At 43.9% G+C, this 20,523-nt stretch overlaps 1 protein-coding gene across 5 annotated transcripts in view; it reads right to left on the bottom strand.

Moving 5' to 3' along the window:
- The window catches only part of PBX1 (PBX homeobox 1), a 283,309-nt gene that overhangs the window by 70,918 nt on the left and 191,868 nt on the right, over positions 1-20,523 (bottom strand). The window contains exon 1 of one of the 5 annotated variants that reach the window (XM_027096847.1): positions 1,780-1,876. The exons of the other annotated variants lie outside the window; for them this stretch is intronic. The gene's annotated coding sequence lies outside the window, so the exon portion shown is untranslated. Of the gene's footprint in view, positions 1-1,779; positions 1,877-20,523 lie in introns of those variants that run through there. 5 annotated transcript variants of the gene reach the window in all.

Raw genomic sequence — 20,523 nt, 5'->3', positions numbered from 1 at the left:
GTGCTGTGCTGTTGCTGTTTGGTAATGTGTGGAGATGGGTTGCTGGCACGTGACCTTGGTTTCAAGGTTTGATATCACACAGTAGGAGACACCCTCCAGTTCCAGGTTCTGTTCCCAATTTGCAAAGCAGAACTGCAGGGCCATCTCTTTGCCTTCATATGCTACCAAATGACACTTAGACCCATAGAAAAATGAGGAGAAAGGTTCTTTGACGTCCTCCAATGAAAGAAGCGCTTAGCACTCGCATCAAGATGGTTGAATGTAGTCTTCTCTCTCTTTTTGAAATTAGACAGAGATCGTTCAAGTCTTGTTTATAATATGGGGTATGAATGCGGAATAAAAGCAAAATTAAAATGTATAAAAGATGGCTGAATGTGCATATATATGTATATATATACATATATACATATATATACATTTTGCCTGGATAAAATAAAAAAGTTATAGAATTATTCTCAGCCTTTCCTTCTCATCTTCAAACATTATCGCAAACCCGTTATGGAACCATGACAACGTTAGGAAAACAACTAGCTAATTTAAAAATTCTGTAAACCAATGCAAATGCTGTGTATGCAGTTTCCCCCAAAACCGACTTTGGTTCCTGGAACCCTAAGGTTCCACTGACCTCCATGCAAGGCCAATTATTTGGATTATTTTGGCATTTATTAACTATGCTAGTAAAAGCTGTTTTAAAAAAGGGATGGGGCGTGGTGGCATTTGAAAGCGGCCGATGTAAGCCCTATACAGGGTATAAAACTACTACTTGGTGCTAGCTGCCACCTAATGGTTTTGCAGGGGTGGGTGGACCTACACTCTTACACTTTTAAATTCCCTTTTGTTTTCCTGCCCAAATCTAAATACTTTTGCTACTTTTGCTGCTGGCCTTAAAACTCAGGACAGCAGCAACACATGTAAGATGAGACAGTTGCCCAGCCTTGAAGTGACAGGAATGGAAAGAAATATGAACAGAATAAAAAGCAGAGATCTTCTTAATTGCTCTCTGCCTTACTGCTATTCATGCAGCTCTGTGTTTGGTAGGACCCTAGACTCTCAAAAGGCATTAGTCTGTGCTTATGTCCCATGAGAAAATGCTCACAGCTAGTTCTGCGGTCAGAGGCAGAGTCTCTGGGATTGCAGGATCACTGGTCATTTCTTCACTCTAAAATAATTCTGAGATTATCTCAAAGATGCTAAGGTGAATTTCAAGGTATGGTTTTCCCAGACAATTATTTTTTGGATAGCCAAGCATTTACTCAGTTCATGTGTAGAAGTGGAAAGACCCCATTACTTGCCCCTCCATCATCTAAGTGACAGCACCCACACTCTCTCACATACACACTGGGAACATAGGAACGTACAATCCTGGGATCTCGTGTAGATACCCTGTCTTAAATTTTAACTGAAATTTAGAAGTTCAAGCCATGTACACAATGATGGGTATACTAAAGGCATAGGTTTATCATCCCTTAAAATTAAAGAAGAAAAAGTTAATCAATGCATGTCAAAGAAACTTTTCATTGCTGAAATTAGACTTAAAAACTTTGCACTCGCTTTCCACAGCTCTGTGTTATTGTACAACAACCCTCTGTGTGGATCCTTCTGGATTTTTCCTAGGAGTATAAATTAAGTCCCGAAGAAAAAGAAATCCCCCAAGGGGGTACAATTTATCCATTTGGAGACTATGCTGATCTTTAAAAGACATCGATTTCCCTAGAAAAGGTAGAGAGGGAAGGAGAGATAAAATAACTCTCAAGATGTTTGTGGATCAAGAAGCATTACCCTGGGAATTCCTTGGAGGCCCAATGGTTAGGACTCCTCGCTTTCACTGCCGAGGGATCTCTGGTTCGATCCCTGGTCAGGGAACTAGGATCCCAAAAGCCATGCAGCACGGCCAAAAAAAAGAAAAGAAAACAGAAGTGTTACATAGACCAGATGCCCAGTGGTTAGGACATAATACAGTGGCCCTTCCTCCTAAATCATATGTCACGGTGTCCTTCCTAACATGTGACTTGGCTTTGCGGTGTTGCTGTCCTGCCTTTAGCTGGCCATGCCCTTTACATCGAAGGAAACACCCATGTCCCTGGGGATTTGGAGTCTCTGCTTCCTGGAAAGAATAGCAGGAAAGGTGCATGAGAAGGAATACACGTGCGGTGAGCTATGATAAATAGCTAACAATTTATACTTATTCTTGGGTACAGCTCTTCTTTACTGAAATACAGTAATTAGGTTATTCATTCATTAAATCAAAAACATCACTTCTTGAGGGCTTACCATGTGCCAGTTAAGTACTATGTGTACTGGGGACACAGAAATAAAAGACAAAATGCCTGCCCTAAAGGAATGGACTGTTTCATGGAGAAAAGCTGACAAACAAATAGAGCATTAAAATGCCCTGGTGTGGAGGAAGTTTACCCTCCAAAAGGCCTCTGCTTGTGATATGATCACAATTAAGCCGTGTTGACATTCATCCTAATTTCCTTACTCCAGCAAAGGCTGTCACATATTCAAATACACGAACAGACACCAACATATGCTGGCGCAGTGGTGGACCAAAGCCAGGGACCAGGTGTTCACATTTACCTGTAACTGTTTCAGCCTCACCTCATCCCCACGCCGTTAAGTGCAGCAACTACTTGCAGGACTTAAACAATTAAGAGCCACTATTAAAAAGAACCTCAGCTCTGCATCTGAGGACACAACACCCCACCCTCTCTCCCCGAAGAGCTGCTTCAGGGAACAGGGTGCGGGTAGGGGGACCACGAGAGTGCAGCCAGCATCCGTCCCACCAACATCCCCCGCAGACAACTGTAACACATGCACTTCCTCCTCTGTGAAGTATCAGGGCTTCATAGCCTGCACGCAAGCCACAAGCTGCACACCAGACCAGAGATGGGCTGGGAGGGAGAGACAAAGGTGGTTTCAAGGCTTTTGTGGCTTTGAAGAAAACATCTCTGAATGTGAGAAAGCATTCAAATGGTCTTGCAGGCATCCCGGCCCTGTGGTTGGGCACTCTTGGGTCTGTGGCTATTGCGTTCACCTCAGGCTCAACTGCATCCCACTGTATTCCTCTCTCACTTAGCCCTCGAGACACCCCACCACTGGGATGGCCCTGCAAACCTCATCAGAAACGTGAAGAGTCTGGGGCAGTGATCTTTCACCCTTGATCTTTGACAGGGCGTCCTGAAGGCAAAAGTCTCAGACTCTTGAAATCTTATCTGGTTCCTTCCGGTACCAGAGAAGAAAAGTAAATATTTAGCCACGGGCGCAGAGGTTGAGGGAGCAGCAGCTGTAATCAAGACTCTGTTTCTCACCCCTCCCAGATCCGAGGTGAAGCCTGATCCCCCCACCCCTCCCTGACCCCTCTGTGCAAGCTTACCCGGGGCAGTAAAGCACAGACTCTAACCAGCAATAATTCCACATATAAACAACTCTTGCTAGGCATGAAGCACACACCAGACAGTAATCAGCTTATCTAATAGAACAGGCCTCTTTTCCTAACGCAGAGGAGGATTAGTAGGCTTGAATTACAGCCGTGAAGTGTAATCAAGCCCTGATCGACACTGGCAAAGGATACTGTATATTCCTGCTGGGCCACGGGTTGTTGGCGCGATGTGGTGTACCTACAGGGGACGGAAAGGAAATGCTTGCGATGGTAATGACTCTGGGAGAAAAATTAGATTAGAGCTGGTGCCCATGGCCTCCCTCTACCCCTTCCAGTCTTTGGAAGGTCTTAAAGTTACTGCATTTGAACAGATTTTGCAGGTCCATGAAAAATATACTCTCCCCCTAAATCGTAACCAAGGGTGAACTCCTCCCTCGCTTTTGGTCACAGAAGCCACTTCAGCGGTATCTGTGACACACAGCCCACGCTGTCTCTAACCACAGTGAGGGCTACGGCGTGGTGCTGTGCAACCCACTGGGGGCTGGAGGCGCAGGGGGGACACGGCTGACACGGAAATCACAAAGGAATCTGTACTGGGCCTCAGAAATCCAAGGACGTATTGATAATTTAAGAAACTCATTCTCACTTTGAAGATGCTAAACCAACCCAAACCAGCTAGGAGCTGCCTTTTCTATCTCCCGCCACAGAGACTTCTCATCTCATTTGGGAGGCCAGCATTTAATGACATGCTTGTGAAAAGGACATCTTTATTTAGTAGATTCCATGAGAGGAGACAAAAATTTTTTTTTAAAAAATCTGAATTTGTTGAAGCTTCCCAAAGGACCCTGTACCTGACTTAGAAAGGAAAACATCTTACTTAAAGTTTATTTTCTCTTGCTCTGTCACTTCTCTGTGAGGAACTTCCTGTCACATCCTCTTCAGAGCAGCCCTCTGAATTCAACAAACCAGTGGCCTTCTCTTCTAAAGGATAGAGAATCACAGCCCCCTTTGAAATTCATCTGTCTTGCCATCTAGCCTTTTCTCCTATTCATGTTTCTTAAAGATCAAAGAATCCAAAGTGGACCTAACATTTTAGGAAACTGCCTCCGCACAGCATGAGGAATACTAGGAAAATCACTTCCTGACCTTCCTGAGTCCTGGACCTCCCTCTCGAGGTGGATCCACTGCACTGACCCTGCAAAGATGCTGGTCACCTCTGCCCTGCCCCCAGAGGTCCCTCGCCAGGCCTGCTTCTCTCTCATCCAACCTCACCTCAACTAATTCTTTCCAACACCTGCTTTTCCATGTGTTTCCAACACCTAATTCTTTCCAGTACACTTAGCAGGTGTCTCATGGCGACTTCATGAATGCCCTCTAGAGATACTCCACAGGTGAGGAAGGAGAAGCAAGGTGGGGGGGGGGTATAGGTAAAGGCTGTAAGATGATGTATGTGGACCACTAGTCCTGCCCTTCCCATCCTGTTCCTCACCAGCTTATCCCTTAAGACACAACCCCCCCAAAACACTCTCCACACTTAAACACAGCATGGAAATCCCGCAGCAGAGATGTTGAACTCTATGGTCTCTGACACGAAATTTTAAGCCCAAACTGTCAGACTCTTCAACAATTGATAAGTGCACAAAACTAATGCTTAAAGCAATTGAATAGACTACAGTATAACTGCCAGTACACATGAGATACACATGTGCCTGTAGGTAAATGCTGAGTTGAGTGGTTTCCCCAGTTCTGTCTATCAGGGGGCAATCTATCCACCAAGACTTGAAGATAAGAGGCAGCGTCTTTTCAAGGGCAGTGTGTGGTAACTGTATTTAAGAGCTGGGTCGGGGAAGAAAAGAGCTCTATTCAATGAGGGACATGGGCTGAAGATCCTCTGAGAGATGAAAATTCATTCCAAGACGCAACCAAAATAATTCTAGGGTTCAAAATTGTGCTGCCAACACAAAGGCTGAGAACCACTGCTCTTAGTGAGACAAAGCCACCAACGGCAAGAAGGAACCCAGCTTTATCGAGAACGTCCTTGGTGATGAGTTAAGCTGACCTGACCTGACGTTAGCTTTGATAGCCAAGGAACAGTTAGGGCTGAAGCCTGGAACTGGATGTGATCAGATCTGAGAAATCGGACACTGAGTATGAAACGCCTCTCTGGGTCTGAGTCAGCGGCATCTCCCCTCTCTGACAGGCCCCACCACTTACCTTGAGCTCGGCGTGCACTCAGGGGTTGCCTCAATGATGAGTGCCACTAGCTCAGCTCAGACTTCCAGCCAGCCTCTGTGTCATCTCTGGGGCCCTCCAACTGGCCTTTCAAACCTCATTCTAATATCTCCACCCAAAAGAGTGTGCAGGGCTGCAAAGTATTGTCCCACCACGCCAGTCCTCTTGAGGGGTAGCGTGGGCAGGGGAAGGGGAGGGGGCAGTGCTGTTCACGAGCCATCCTCCAAGCCACATGTCCAGTTTCTATTATAGCTTTCCAAATGGATATGTGATCCTGAGAATGAGTCGCTCTTTGCACCCAAGTGAGTTAACACCATCTGCAAAATGGGCCCGTTGCCTCTCCCTTGCAGGCCTGGTGTGAGCTGTATCGACACACTCCCCCAAAGTCCTCTCAAATGTATTTTCCCAGCTGACATCTTATATTTTCCCATCAACAAGCATGCTGTCAGAGTGGCTTGTCAGTGGTGTTGCATCTTTGGCTAGGATTTAAAATGTCTAAAAGGATTTTAAACCGTACGCTCTTTTAAATACAGACTTTGTTAAATTAAAAAAAAAAAATTGCATCGCTGAACCCCAAAGGTCTAATGGCAAAGAATTTGGGTAGAGTAAACCTGTTACAAATTACATCCTGTGGGGGAAAGCATTGCAAAATTAGAAGGTGTTGCTGCTGTAGGCATCTGTCTGTGGAGTTTCCTATCTGTAGCTAAAATGAATCTCGCAGCATCTTTCTGCTGAGTTTCCTATCTGTAGCTAAAATGAATCTTGTGAGAGCCACCAGGTGCTTTCGTGAACAAGGGTGATCAGACAGAGGCACAGCTTGACTGCTTGAGATCAGTGGGGTTTTTCCTATTCTTGGGGTAGGGCCCAAACTTGAATTCAGCCCTACCTTGCCCTACACAGATCTCGGGTTTCTACATTCCATTCTCCTTCCCTCATGTTCGCCCAGCCCCCCTTCCGGCCTGGAGGCCCGCTGGGTCTCAGGCAGACAGGTCTGGCGGGGGCAGATGGGTAATTTTTCCTTTCAGCTTTAATGGCTGCTATTAACAATAAGTTGCCCTGCCCTACTGATGGCTCAACTTTCAGCTTTTTCTCTGATTGCCTATGAGTAACACTGTGTCACACGAGCTGTGTTTAACAGAGGTGTAATAAATGCCAAAGAAGAAATATTACCCCAAATAAAAAATAGTTTGTCCCCGTGTGGCCAGGATCTCATGACTCACAACAATGTTCATTTCAGCTTCCAGCATAATTTCCATTTGCATTTTTCTTAAGGGTCTCCGGGGGCTTTAAAAAAGCTGTTTAAGAGAAAAGACAGAAAGACTGTAGTGATTGTCAAGTTTGGGGATTTCTGCGCTCCAGAAAAACAGTTGCTGCCTGCAGACAAGAGACAGACTGACAAGAGAGGAGAACCCTATGGACACAGAGGACAGAGAGAGGCAGGCAAGAAGCTAATTACTGATGGTCTGCCTTTGGTGAAAGGCAGGCTGCCCTCCTTGGTGTGGTTCAGAACATGGGCTTTGGTGACCAGGAGAAAGAGATGGAGGAAGGGAAGGCTGGACACCCCTCTACCTCCCTCGCCCCCCGTACACACACACACACACACACACACACACACACACACACACACACACACACACACACACGTGCAAACTCACACCCTCGGGGCAAGAAAGGTATCAAGTTCTCATTTAGTTGCAGGAAAACTCTGTTCTCCTTTTGATAATAAGCAAAAAATACCACTATGTTTTTCAAATAGTAGCCGGTTAGAGCTATTCCGATCCCTAAGAAAACAGCAATAAAATCTGAAATCCCCTGGTGGTCCCTTGGTTGAAAACGTGGGCAGGAAGTATTCCAAATCCTCAAGGTTTTCAGGGAGAATGAAGATGGAGATGGAGGGAGGGTGGAGGAGGGCTCACAGAGGCCTGGGAGTGAAGTGTGCTCCTTGTGTGAAAGCTGGCATCTTAAGGCAACAGGATCAAGAGGTATCTACTTTTAAACTGGCTTTGCCTTTGAAAGGGATCAGCTACACGCTGCCCACACAGCAGTCTGGAATGAGTGGATGCGTGAGCCCCGCTGGTACTGGCCTAGGCCTCCTCACCTCCTTCTCTGCACATCTCTCCTGCCTGTGTAATAAACACCAAATCCTCACTGTGCATCTGAGTAAGGGGATTTAGAGACATCAACAGTGGCACTTGACTTCAGAAAGGCACTCTGCTCAGAGTTTCTGAGCCGGCAGTGTTAACTGGTAGAGATGGTGATGAGCTCCAAAAGTTATGGCCCAAAGAATAGACGGGCAAGTAGGATAACTGCCTGGCCATACCCTACAGAAGGCCCAGGACGACGGTGAGCCCACATAAATGCAGAACAGCTGCAGGCATCGTCTGCAAGACAATCCGGGCGATGAAGCATGGCAGGAAAAGGGAAGAGAGTGGCTCCAGCCTGCCTTGGTCACTACGGGAAGAGCATACCCACCAGCCTGTGAGGCCGAGGGCAGCTGGGGCACAGGAGGTGACTCTAGTGATTGTACTGATTGTAGTGATGCCACAATCAAGAGGTGACTACAGGGACTTCCCTGGTGGTCCAGTGATTAAGACTCGGCGCTCCAAATGCAGGGGGCCAGGGTTCGATCCCTCGTCAGGGAACCAGATCCCGCATGCTGCAACTAAGACCCGGCACAGCCAAATAAATAAATAAACAAATATTTTTTTTAAAAAAAGAGGTGACTACAGACGGAAAAGCACTGGTTTTTAAGTAAGATCGATGTCCTTGGTCTGCCATGCTTGATATCTGTGATCTTGGGCAAGTCATTTTACTTTATTGATTAAAAACCATAGCCGGGACACAGAGGGTTCCTTAGGTCATTTTTAAAGGTCTCGGTTGTTAAGGCACGTCTCTGGAAAACCAGCCATTGTCTAAATGGGAAGAGCTCGTCAGACAGCCTTTGAACAGGTTCGGATGCCTTTTCTGCTATAGCGCTTTACACACTACCAAGATCTTTCATGTTATCTCACCTACAGTATCTCATCTGAGCCTCACATCCATCTTCAGAAATTGATCTTGGATACCCATTGTTTTGGAAACTGGTTCAGAGAGGGGGAAATCAGCGCAGGTTTACACAGTTCATGCAAGTCCAGTTCTTCAAAGTCCAGGCTCTTTGCACAATCCTGGGCTTACGCCCTGCTATTCGGAGAAGCACGGACTGTGTGTGTACGAGCAGGAGGAAGTACTGGTGTCACGCCAGTTACCATGTTGTGAGCTGGAGTGGGGAGTACAGAGGTAGGGAGGTGGGGTAGGTGCAGGCAAGTGGAGAGTGTGGCGAGATACACGGACACGGCGGAAGGCAGTGGGGCAGGCTGGCAGCGACTGGACCCAAATCCCTTTCAGTAGTTCAGCGTCTCATCACTTATGTAACAGTTATTCATAAACCATTCCATTTTGTGCCATGGTAATAAAACTTGGCTCAAGGTCCACATTTGGTTTCCTGAATTTCCAACTCAAACCCTAGCTTCCTGGTTATAATGATATTATTTGCGTTTGTACGGCATACATAATACCTCATCTGATCCTTATGACAGGACCAGTTCTATCAGGCCCATTTAATAAATGACAAAGTAAGACTCCATTATGCGAGAGATAGAGAAGAGCGCATGACCCAGGTGCCTTAATTAAGGGCAAGGTGTTTTCTTTCTTTCTTTTTTTTTTTTTGCTCTACGCGGGCCTCTCACTGTTGTGGCCTCTCCCGTTGCAGAGCACAGGCTCCAGACACGCAGGCTCAGCGGCCACGGCTCACGGGCGCAGCCGCTCTGCGGCATGTGGGATCTTCCCGGACTGGGACACGAACCCGTGTCCCCTGCATCGTTAGGCGGACTCTCAACCGCTGCGCCACCAGGGAAGCCCGTGTTTTCTTTCTTTATAGGGTCTTCTGAGCCTACTTCTTTCCTTGCTTCACACTACCCCTCTCAGGGCCTGAGTCAAAGATGGAAAGGCTTCTGAAGTTAGAGGATTGTGTCTTCTGCTCAGCTCTGTAGGGGCCACAAAATGAAACGAACCAGAGTACAGTTCCACAATCTGGGCCAGTCTCATTCATCCAACCTCTGTGGGATTCCTCCTGATCCCCCAAACTTTAAGCCAGCAAGTTCGAGTCATTAGTAATGGAGTCCAACACGTATATGCAAGTTGAGGCAATGGACCTGATGTTTAAATTAATTTGAGCGGACTTCTTAAGGAATGTGCCCTTAACTCCCACAACTAGGCTGACGATACTCAGGGTCCGAGGTGGGGCAGTGAGTCAGAGTGGAGTGGCCAGAGAAAATGACAAGAAAGTTAAGTTGGTCTGCTGGAAGAGTCGATAATGCTTCTCGCCTGACTGTGTCACACTCAGCCCAAAGCGACTGTCCTTGCTGGCTGGAACCCTTCTATCGGGGACCACTGGGTTTCACACAATGGAGAGGCGATGTGGGTATCAATCCAAGTCACATTTCGGAAACATTTAAGGGAGTAAAAGCTAAGTTAGAAAGCAGTACTCAGCCTCCACAAGGACCTAGTGGATACTGACAGAGTCCCCCCTCTGGATGACAGGGTTCCTACAAGGTGGAGAGGTTGCTTTACTTTGCAGGCCCTATTCTCTACACCTCTGGCTCCCTGTGTTGGAATTGCAAATAGGATGGGTTATCTAGTGAATGAGGAGAATATAGCTTTGGACTTAGCCTTTAAGTTCTACCTCTATAACTTATTGGCAGGGAGGCCTGGGCTGACATCTCGGGGCTTCTTTCCTCAATTGTAAAATAAAGTTGGCAGGGCTCTCCGTCTACAGTTCTGGTGAGCCCCTAGTATATGGCCTGTGTGAAATAAATGTTAAGGTTTTTTTTTCCCCCTTTTCATGTCCCTTTTGATGGTATGATTCAAAAAGAATACTAAATGAGAGTACTGAATGAGAAAAACTGTCTTTGTTAAGTGGGCACATCCACTGATGTGAAGATAAAGGGGGCCAAAAAAATATATATGTACATATATGTATAAGTAGAAGAAGATCAAAAAATACCCTCCTCCTTCAGAAGATGGAGAGTTAAACCACATTCCGGTTCAACAATATGAGTCCTTCGTTTGAAATCTTGTTCTATTTAAATACCCTGTGGTTTTCGCAGCAATTTCATGTTTTACTTAATTGTCCAGAGTGGCAGATGTGATTTTTGTATAAGTTTCTATCCCATCTGTTTTTGTGCTAGAAATACATGTGGAAGGTGCTGGGACTTCTACATAAGGATGGGCCTTATCTACACGTATAATAACACGCTTACGAACTTGAAAATGAACCCAATCTGAGTTGGCAGTGAGTACAGAAGGCCCATTTTTTGACGTTTGTGCTGCCTCCCACTTCTCCATTCTCTCCTCTGCTCCAGATTAGAATTCTTCAGGAATGACTAATAGAGATATCTTTCCTTATGCAATGGAGAGTTAACACGTTCCTGGTACATCTACACAGACGAGCAGATGCAAGACACCACCTCCATCCTGCACCCTGTACGCTGCTCCTTTCCAGCCCCGACATGGGCACATGCCTCCTCTCCACTCCTGTTTAGGGGAGCTCTGGTAAAGCTTCTAGGATAAAAGGTATTCCTTGTATTCTAAGCCAAACCTCCACACTGGGAGGGCTTTCTGGGCAAGGGACCTGTGCAGTCACACAGGGTCCCATGCTCGGAAGGTCCCTGCATTTGGTTTAATGCTCTGATGCCACCATCTTGAAATTCTTAATAATTTTTGATTCAGGGGTTCACATTTTTGTTTCGCTCTGGGTCCCCCAAAATTATATAGTCAGTCCTGCTTCAAAGTATATTTTCTTATTAAAAACTATTTTGTAGTCATGGAAGCAACCTAAATGCCCATTGACAGACGAATGGATAAAGAAGATGTGGTACATATATACAATGGAATATTACTCAGCGAATACAACCCATTCATAAACTGGAACCCACTGATAGGGAGTATCGAACTCTAGAAAAGCCTTTACTTTTTATACCCAAACGGAAGTCAGAAGACTTGGGACAAGGTCACATCTCTGCGTCTCGCTAGTGGCGTGACCTTGAACAAATGTGGTGCCTCTTCTCTCCTAGCCCCAGATTCTCTCATTCATTTCTTTCAGAACCCTTCACAGAGCCCAGGAAATGCTTGGAACAGGGCTTGGTTGGTGTTTCTTGTTTGCAAAACGGGAGTGATGATGACGACGATGATGATATTAATACTAACAATATCTGTACCTCAATAAGAGAGGAAGTGAGGATAAAAGAGATAAGGAAACATAAGTGCTTAGAAAACTGTAAAGTGCCAGGCCAGGCAGATATTATTCTTACACCTGCAGATGATGATACTTTGTGTTTCTACAGCCAATGCTCAGTACGGCTGTTCCTCTAAGGTCTTCTCTTTAGCCCCTTCATCCAGCCACCCTTAATGTGTCCTTCTAGGTTCTGTTCAACTCTGCATGTATTAGTCTTCCCCCTTCTCTGCTTCTGGATATCTTCTCTGAATGAAAACGTACGGCTCCATAGTTACTGTTGACACCCTACAAGTCACAGGTTTATTAAAAATCATCGTGGCTATCAGTTGTTCCACATACTGTTTTCTCATTGCCTCTGAGAGTTATCCGTCCAAGGGCTGGGACCACATCTTACCCTTCTCTTGTACCCCTACGGCATTTGGGACTTAGCTAGGCGCAGGGAACAGGTTCGTAAATACTTCTTAATTTAATGAAACAAGGTAAGCAGAGTCAATGAGGATAGCCCATAAAGCCATTGCCATGATTTTGCATAACAGTATTTTAAGGGGCATTTCACATCCTGACGGTGTATCTGACTCACAGTGACACAAGTTTCCATGGTACCCTGGAAATAGGATGGTTTTATAATCAGACGAACCTAAGGTATATTCTGACTCCTCTGCCTCTTATTAGCTGTCTGACTCCGGGCGAGTTAGTTAACTGCTCAAAGCCCTAGTAAGGAAAGTGGGGAGAATCACATTTATCTCACAGGATTGCCATCAGATTAAAACGAGTTAACGTGTGTGAAGTCATTAGACTAGCTTGGCACACAGAAGGCACCCAATAAGTGAGAGGTGCTTTCTCCCTGACTTTTACTAGGTGAACTTCATTTTGAACAGTTATGTCTCCACTAGCTGTTTGCCTCCTCCTTCCAAATCTAGCACGGAAAGACAGCCGTTATCAGGAGCCAATCATCTTCACAGGTGAGGCCAAGTTCCCCCTTTCCAAGTTTCCAAAACAAATCAAAGCAAACAGTATCCTATTTTCTTCAATCAGAAAAAATAATTAATGCCCACCCTACTGCACATGTGTGCGCGCGCACACACACACACACACACACACACACACACACACACACAAACCTGCACGTATAATGCACCCAAGACAAATTTTGTAAAAGATAACATTTAACCTTGCTGGGCAGTGACAAAAGTCATGAATGAATTAATAGCAGGACTGTATGTACGTATGTCTTTAACCTGTCTGTCATTTCTTGTCGAGACATTAGGTCTATATGCTCCTGAAACTGAGGCTTAAATCAATATCCGTGTACTACTGATGACCATATATGTGGTCACTGGTAGAAGCTACCATGCTGGAAAGGCCAAGGTGGAGGAAAAGTATTTTAATCTGTAACTACATGGATATCTGTCTTGCTGTGCTGGAAAGTTCCTTCCCAGAGGAAGAAGCTCAGTTCACAGAAGAATTATAATTATGACAACTTACAAAAATAAAACAAAAGTCTTAAACTTGATCTTTAGACATCATAAACATGGTCAGTAGTTTCAATAATAGTAAAGAAATATACTGACCTAAATATTTGATACAGGATTGTGAAAAAATTTTGTATCTAATATTTCACTATGCATTTCAAATCCTATAACGTATACATAGATCTGTGTACCAAAGTTGCCACAATTAATAAAGTATTTTTCCATGTAGGAGACCTGTAGCTATTTAGACAAATTCCAGTAGAATTATAAAGGCAAGATAAAAGAAAAATTGCAGCTGAAGATATAACAGAATAAGACAACTAAATTATGGGACCAAACATCTGTGGTCTAAATAAAATATGTGATGGTGCAGGCAGCACCATAAAGTTTCTCCTGACATTCTGAAGAGACCAGCAGTGCTCACTCATGAGTAATACGGTCATCTCCACATTACTGCCACAAAAACATTAGAGCAAGCTACACTGTCAAATATTCTATATGGATGGGTGACCTAAGGAAAATCATATTAGGAGTCTAAAGTGATATACAATGTGAAATATTATACATAGATACACGCACACACACAAAATGCTTCCTGTCATGAACATATAGGCGCCCGATTTTCATCTTATTCTTTTAAAAATATAAATAAATGAAAGCCACCAGCCAGCCGTCAGTACCTCTGAGATGTGATGTGCGTACAGTCTGTCTCCCAAAGCTTTTGAGGCTGTTGATACAACTGACAGAAGTGCCCAGGGAAGACGCCTACTCACTCAGCTCATGGGCAAAGACTTGAGGGACACTTGGGCTACAAAGCAAAGAGTACATGCCCAAGTACTTAAAAACTTGGGATTTTTTCCTCCAGAAATAAAGCTAGTAGTAAGATGCCCTCTCCACTGAGGCCGTATGGAACATTTAGGTTCCTTGACCATTGGCAATAGAAGAACCAAGAAACTGAACCTATCAATCTTCACAATCCTTTAAATCATTCTTTTATGATTTGGGTGGAAGTAATACCAAGGGGGCATGAGGATTTGGCGGCTACCTATTAAAGAAAAAAGAAAAAGAAGAAACCTCTGTTGGCAGCACAAAAAGTCATCTTAAAGAATTTATACCAGGGCTTGAAGGTCACTCCTATCTCCATGGATTGGTCATCCATGGTGTGATTAGAGTCAGACCTTTTTAGTGTCGCTGTTCAAAGCATACCACCTCCTCTTATCTGATGTGCCTCATCGTGCCTATGTTTAGTTACACCAATTTAGTAAACATGCATTAACACAATCAAGATTCGCCTTTGCCTATATAGCACACGGGTTCTCTGGTCTAATATGACTCTTATATTCCAAGTCAGATCTAGACAATAAAAATGACTAGCCAGTCCATCTTCCCTGGTCAGGGGAAATTTGGGAGCTAAGGCTCGCACTTCTAAATCCAAGTGCAGTGCCATTTCAGAAACTTGCCCCGTTTCTTGGAGATAGCTGAAACATTTCCATCCAGCTGCATTTCCACGGCTCTCTTATAATTAAGTATAGTCATGTCAATAAGTCCTAGTCAATAGGATACAAGCAGAAGTATGAGTAATATTCTACAAAGTCCTCTTGAAAGAGAATAAGTCCACCCTTCTTCCATTCAGATGTATGGGATAGCTGGAGCTCTAGTAGCCATCTTGGATCAATGAGTATGTCAAAAGATTACACTTGTCTTATGTTTCTTGAAATGGGGTGAACAGTGGTTTCTGTTACAGTTAAACCTAACCCTAACGCATTCACACTGGATTTGAATTGTGATTTTGGTTAAGTTGTTTAACCTCTCTAAGTTTGTTTTCCAATCTGTACACTAAGAAAAATAAAAACCTATCTATTCAGAGTTATGATAAGGGTGAAAATTGAGACAACGTATATGAAAAGTACTTGGTACACTGACAATTATGGTACCAATATCAGTATTGTTGCTATTATTTTCCAGTTTACTTATTGCCAGAGAAAAGTAGGTCAATGACTGACAAATTACAACTAGCTAAAAATAGGAACTTCAATTTCATTTTTCTTGCAAGATTTTTTATTAACAGAAAGTGAGTCCAAGATAATTAGTTGTATGAAAGTGACCATAGGTTATCAAACATTTCTAATTGTTGTGTTCCTAGAAAATTGGCTGCCAAGATTTTAGCTACCTGAAAAATAGAGAACAACAGTATTTCTCATTCCATTGAGGTCCAAAGTTTTTGCCCCTTGCTCACCTAATATCATTTGGATAATAGAAGCCAAGCCAGGAATCAAGGTGGATTGAGACACAGGGAGGAGTCTGTGTACAGAGCACTTCAGAACCAGGTCTTCAACTACAAGATCACCTCCAACAGGTGTGGTAGCATAAACCAATAAGAAAATGAAGCACTTTATTTTTTATGATATATCATAAATCTGAAAAACTTAGCTTTCTGTTTTGGGTTAATTTTCACCATTATCTCTAGAGTTAGGTTGGATCCCATTTAGCTGAGTAGGAAAATGAAGGAAGACTCTGAGCTGAGAATTACTGCAACTTGCATGAGAAAAGAACAGAGATCCTTAAGCCAGGCTGCTTCTGCTAGGGCATCACAGCTCTTACCATAACCTTCTGACACTTTCTCTTTTCAATTGGCAATGTCTCTGTAGGCTGCTTTCTCTTTCCTTTTAATGACTTAAACTTACAGAAATGTAGGTGGTTAGGAGATACTACAAATGTATATCCCTATTTAGCTGTACAAGAATAGAACATCAGAGTGAGGTGGAAACAATAACAGATACGATCATGCAAAGCTGGTTTCCAACAGTAGGTGAGGAACAAGGTGAAAGTTTTAAAAAATTGATCTGTATAATGGAGCATCCACACGAACTAATGAAATTTCAGTTAATCAATCAATCAATCCAAGAGAAACAGGGTTAATGACTTTCCCCCCTTCTTTCAAATTACTGGCAGGTATTTGAATCAGTCATTCCTCTAAGCTAATCTGTAACACTGCATGAATCTGGAATTGCGGGGGAAAAATCTTACATGGATCCCAAATAAATATAAATATAGCCTGAGGTAAACAGCTTTACCATTTTCTAAATGCTTTACTATTTACTAAAAATGTTCATAAAAATAATGCCCAATAAAAGAAGATATGCAGTGTTTACTTTTCAAGCTTTCAAAAACACACCAAACCCAAGTCTTTCGGCACACAGACACACACACTTAAAATACTACTAGTATCTAGTAAATATGTGCATATTAGATTGCACTCATAAGTTTGCATAATTTACTATACACGTGTGTTCTATTTTTATATATTGAGTTTTAGTAAGCAGGGTATACATGTTTCAATGTGAAGAAAAATCCTTGCCCCTGACCGCCAATGTGTCCTAAAGTGGAACGATGTGAGGGGACAGGACTTTTTAGGGTACGGAGAAGGGGAATGGTTTTACTCAAGGTTCTTGACTAAATCACGGAGTCATAGCTAAGGAATCGATGAGAAATAGAAACTAAAAAGAAAAGGGCAGGGGTTGGGGCAGAGGCCACTTGTACTTTTCGAAGACAGCCCGAGTCCAAGTGGAGGGGAAGAAAATATCCAAAGAAATAATTACGCATTTGGCTTCCAATGTGAGTGCAACCCAAGTACCCTGAGGAGAGATCTAATTGGGAAACGTCCGAGGAGAAAAAGAGGCAGTTTGAGAAATTCCTACCCATCAAGCTTTATTGTGTTATTCCAACTAAGCAGAGACAAAAAGACAAATCTCAGCTCCCTACTTTCATTTATAATTGAACCAGGTCCAGAAGGATGAAGCAAGTACCATCTGTAACGCATGCTGCATTAGCAGCCGGGAGAATGAAATATTCAAATTACTCTAGGCTACCTCGCATAATGACAGGAGTACAAAAACTGACTTGGAATTGGGGAGGGGATTGGAAGAAAATAAAGTTTTTTGGGTTGTGTTTTGTTTTACATTGTTGTTGTTGGGGGGCATGAATTAACCTAACAAAATGTTATTCTCAAAGAGAGAAAGAAAACATAGACCAAAGCATGTCCCGGAAAAACAAAAAACTTATCATCTATTTATTATTCTCAGAAAAGCTGAAGAAGGGAAGGAGTCAGGGAAGGAAGGAAGGAAGAGAGGGAGGGAGGGAGGGTGGGGGGAAGAAAGGAGAGAGAAAAAGAGAGGGAAAGAAAATGCTAGCCCAAACTTTATCAGTTTGGAATCCCTCTCCCTTTAGATAAGATGCCGTTGTTCTAGTATTTTGCTTCATGTAAATAGGGGCACTATTTGGGGGGAGGGGGTGGGGGAGGGGAGAGTTGGAGCTGCTCATTCAGATACTGTTAATCAGGGCTGCTGAATTGTGTGACATGGTAAGTGGCTCTAGCCCCTAGCAGTAGTCAAGATGGAGTGACAGGCTCCATTTAAGATGTCACTGCATATAATAAAGTGTAAAACTATACTTAAAATAAACGAGATAGAAACAATAAACTTGACTCAGTATTTGAACTTTCACAGACACACAGAGACTGGAGGAAAAAGCATGTGTGCTTTGGGACTTTTCAGAGGGCCCTGTCGCTACAGTGCTTTCACAGCTCTCATTTTTAGAGGGATCCAGTCTGGCTCCAGGTGGAGGTCAAGTGGTCATATCTTATCAGGTGAAATGGGCATCTGACTAGCTCACAGCCAAAACCCTCTGGGGGGCTCAGGAGCACAAGCCGGTCCAAGAGCCAGACCTGGAGTTACCAGTCTTCCCTGAAGAGTGTGTCAGAAAGGTAGTGTCAGCACCCTTACATCTCCTGCTTCCAGAAGATTCTCCTGGCTACTCTCTTCTGTGTCCCCTATTGTTCACCTGCACCAGGGGGGCCTTGCTGCAGCCTGGCTTCATCTCTTTAAAAGGTTTAACACAACATTATCAAGGCTGGTTGGCCCCAAATTGGAATGATACTTTTTTTTTTTCCTCCAGGCCCTGCAATTACTGTTACATGTGGGGGTGGATTCAATGTCAAAGCAAATGTTTTCCTTATGTTTCTTTCTTTAAAAAAAAAAAAAAAAACCATAAATGGGAGCCAGCAGACAGAGCTGAAGCAGCCACCCAGGCTTCTGCGTCATGGAAGGGGCACTGAGTGTGGACTTCCTCCTGTATGACCTGGAGGCTTCAGCCCAAGGGCTGACCCACCCCCCAGAAACCCATGTTAATGTCACCCATAAGGGCAGAGCTTGGAATGAACCGCTCGTTGCACTGCTATCACACCAGTTACTGGAATGTGGATTTGGCCAAATAACATTCTAATTTGTTGCCTATATATTGCTTACCACCTCTGCCTTCCATGCCACCCCCCACCCCTGGCAATTACATCCTACGCTACTTGAGGACAACCTTTAAAAACACTGTTTTTAATTGCAGCGCAGAGTACATTAAATAAAAGTACACAAATCATAGATGCCTGGCCCCATGAATTTTCACAAAGTACATGCACCCCAATATTCAGAATCAGGATCAATAAGGAAAAAATTATTAGCACAGCCCAAAGTCCTGGTCACCCTCTTCCAGTCACTATCTCCAAAGGTAACCAGTATCCTGACTCCTCTTACCCAGAGGTTTGTTTTGCTTTACTCTTGAACTTAATTTTCCCTTCCATTTCCTCATCACTCCCACCCGGCCTGGTACTTCCATTCACTTAGTAATTCAGCAAGTATTTCGTGAGCACTTTCTATGTGCCAGGCACTGAGCTAGGTGAGCACATCAGGCCCTCAAGACATGAGTGTGGAATTGCCTAAACCGAAAGCAAAAAGAAACAGATTTTAGTTTTAAGCGTCTTGCTGTTGGCATCAAGAGAGCGAGAAAAAAAGTCATCTAGCTAACACACTTTGAGGAGGCGAAGTATAATTTTATATCAGAGTTTGCACTCTTGTCTTGCACTTGGCTGGTTGTTGAGGAGGAAAAGAAAGGCTGTGGCATGCGTTCTGATGGTGACAGAGGAAAAAGGCAGTGAAGTTTCTACTCGACCACAGGCCCTGGAAGTCTTTCTCCCGTGCTCTGGCAGGGACCCTCCTGTCATCTGCTTTTCCTATGTCCTCCACTCCACGGAGCTGAGATCAATTCCTGGCATCAGGGAACATCTAAAACCTGCCACTTCAGAGTCCGCCTGCAGCTCGCTATGTCACTTCCCACCAAGCCAGGGTGCAGTCATTCGGAGTAGGAGTTTTACTAGCCATAAGCACGACACCATGTGATGATATATTTAAGCAATTATGAGCAAGAAAACAGTGGTTGTCTGAAACAACCAATGAAGTGGTAAAAATAGTCAACAGTGTTTTGTGATCGCAAAGCCCTACCTGCAGACTTGTGAGTCTGTAAGAGGTGAAAATAATGCAGGTTTGGGGGTGGGGGTAAGTTGTAGGATCAAAGAGGAAAAATCGCTGTGAACCATGAGGTGGTCATAGGTGAGGGTCTAAGTGGCCAAGGAGATGGATCTGTGTAGATTGGCTGCCCAACCAACAACAGAGTTCAGTTTGGCCCCAAAGTCTAATCACTTCAAAAGCCATGAGATACCATTCTAAATGATAAAAACAAAAGTGCTGCAGTGAAAACCACTCAAGTACAGGAGTACTTACTCAGTCTCATTAGATCCTAATAGACCCCAAGGTGCACTCTGACCAGCCCACGGAAGATGTAAACCGTGTCCTTGGGTTATAGTCTGAACTAGTCTGGTGGTTAACGAACCTCAGGAAGTTTTCCTGGGTCAACACAACCTAGTGTGTTGTATGTAGTTTCACCTGAACGAGAGCTTGCTGGGCTACAAAACAGTAACTGTGTGACTCAGAGTTTTTTTGCTTTTTTTTTTAAGGCTGAAACCAGAAAAACACCTTTTAAAACTCTTTTCTTCATTCTCTGACAGGACCCAATTGACTGCAGGACCCACTGACTTCATTGGCTAAACATAATTTATGTGATTAAAAAGGTAGATGAGATAACACCTCACGTCCTGACACCTCTTTCAATAATTTGAAAATTAAAATATTTCTTTGGAATCGCTATTTATATTCTTTTTTTTTTTTTTTTTTTTTTTTTTTTTTATGTGGGGGTCTTTCTCTTTTTTCTTCTCCTTCCTTTCGCTCAGCCTTCCGCCGCCCCGGCTCGGCCGCAGGCCCTGCAGTCCGGGCTGGGCCCCCCCC

This window comes from Aethalodelphis obliquidens, unplaced genomic scaffold (assembly GCF_003676395.1).
Source record: "Aethalodelphis obliquidens isolate GAN/ISIS:26980383/991018 unplaced genomic scaffold, ASM367639v1 scaffold109, whole genome shotgun sequence".
Classification (NCBI taxonomy): domain Eukaryota; kingdom Metazoa; phylum Chordata; class Mammalia; order Artiodactyla; family Delphinidae; genus Aethalodelphis; species Aethalodelphis obliquidens.
This window is presented reverse-complemented; position numbering and strand designations above follow the sequence as displayed.